The sequence below is a fragment of the Neomonachus schauinslandi genome, chromosome 11 (genome assembly GCF_002201575.2).
Source record: "Neomonachus schauinslandi chromosome 11, ASM220157v2, whole genome shotgun sequence".
Lineage (NCBI taxonomy): Eukaryota > Metazoa > Chordata > Mammalia > Carnivora > Phocidae > Neomonachus > Neomonachus schauinslandi.
Window position 1 is genome coordinate 11,430,647 of NC_058413.1, and position 1,027 is coordinate 11,431,673.

The 1,027-nt window shown below is 44.0% G+C and overlaps 1 non-coding gene across 1 annotated transcript; it reads left to right on the forward strand.

The window, feature by feature from the left end:
• The first annotated feature begins 923 nt into the window (after window positions 1-923).
• On the forward strand, window positions 924-1,027 carry LOC123326257. Its single transcript, XR_006540967.1, has one exon. It is a non-coding gene; the product is annotated as a U6 spliceosomal RNA (small nuclear RNA).

Below are 1,027 nucleotides of genomic sequence, written 5' to 3' on the forward strand. Positions count from 1 at the left end.
CCAAACAGACTCTCAGGTTTCTTTCATCCTTTTACAGTATTGCAGTGTTTAGAAGCAGAGGAAAGAGGATAATGAAGAAAAGGTGAGGGGCACTTGGGTGGCTCAATCGGTTAAGCGTCTGCCTTTAGTTCAGGTCATGATCCCAGGGTCCTGGGATCGAGCCCCACATCAGGCTCCCTGCTCGGCGGGAGCCCTGCTTCTCCCTCTCCCTCTGCTGCGCTCCCTGCTTGTGCTCTCTCTCTCTTTCTCTTTCTCTCTCTCAAATAAAATCTTTTAAAAAAAAAAAATGAGTCAGAAGACACTAGAAAAACAAATCAGGTGAGAACATGGAGATAGGGCTGACAGAGGAAAGCAGGATGTCTGAGAAACCTGTGGGGGGTGTGAAAGATGAGAGGAGTTATGGGTTATTGCAATGGGCATCAGAGCATCTACCATAGTTCTCTGGAAGAAGCATCATGGGTTTGAGATTCAGAGACATGGAGACATGGTTTCTAGGAGCGGTAAGCTGGGAAAGTGACTATTATCCTTCAAGCCTCTGTCCCAGTATCTAGAAAATAAGAGGATTAAGCTTATTAGTATCTAAGATATCTAAGAGCACTGACTTTGATTCATTAATTCTCCTGAGTTCTATTCAATTCTCGGGCCCTTTGTCTTCACCTTGGACAGGTTTCTGTGGTGCTTTTACCCCACAGTAATAGATTTTAGCTGCTTCTCAATCAGCAAGTGAAAATGAACAACGTGGGCATGACAAAATGGGGTAGCAGTTATCCTTGTCTTCTCCCAAGTAGGACAGAAAGTCCGAGGGCTGGGGTTCTTTGGGTCTCTGACTTGGGAAACACACCCTCCCAAAGGTGGTTTCATTCTGAGGTCTTTTTAAAGTCAGATGTTGCCATATGACTTTCTCATTATTTGAAAAGAAATGAGTGTTTGTTTCACAGCACAGTTTACTAAGACTGGAACGATACAGAGATTAGCATGGTGCCTGCACAAGGATGACATGCAAATTCATGAAGCATTCCATATTTTT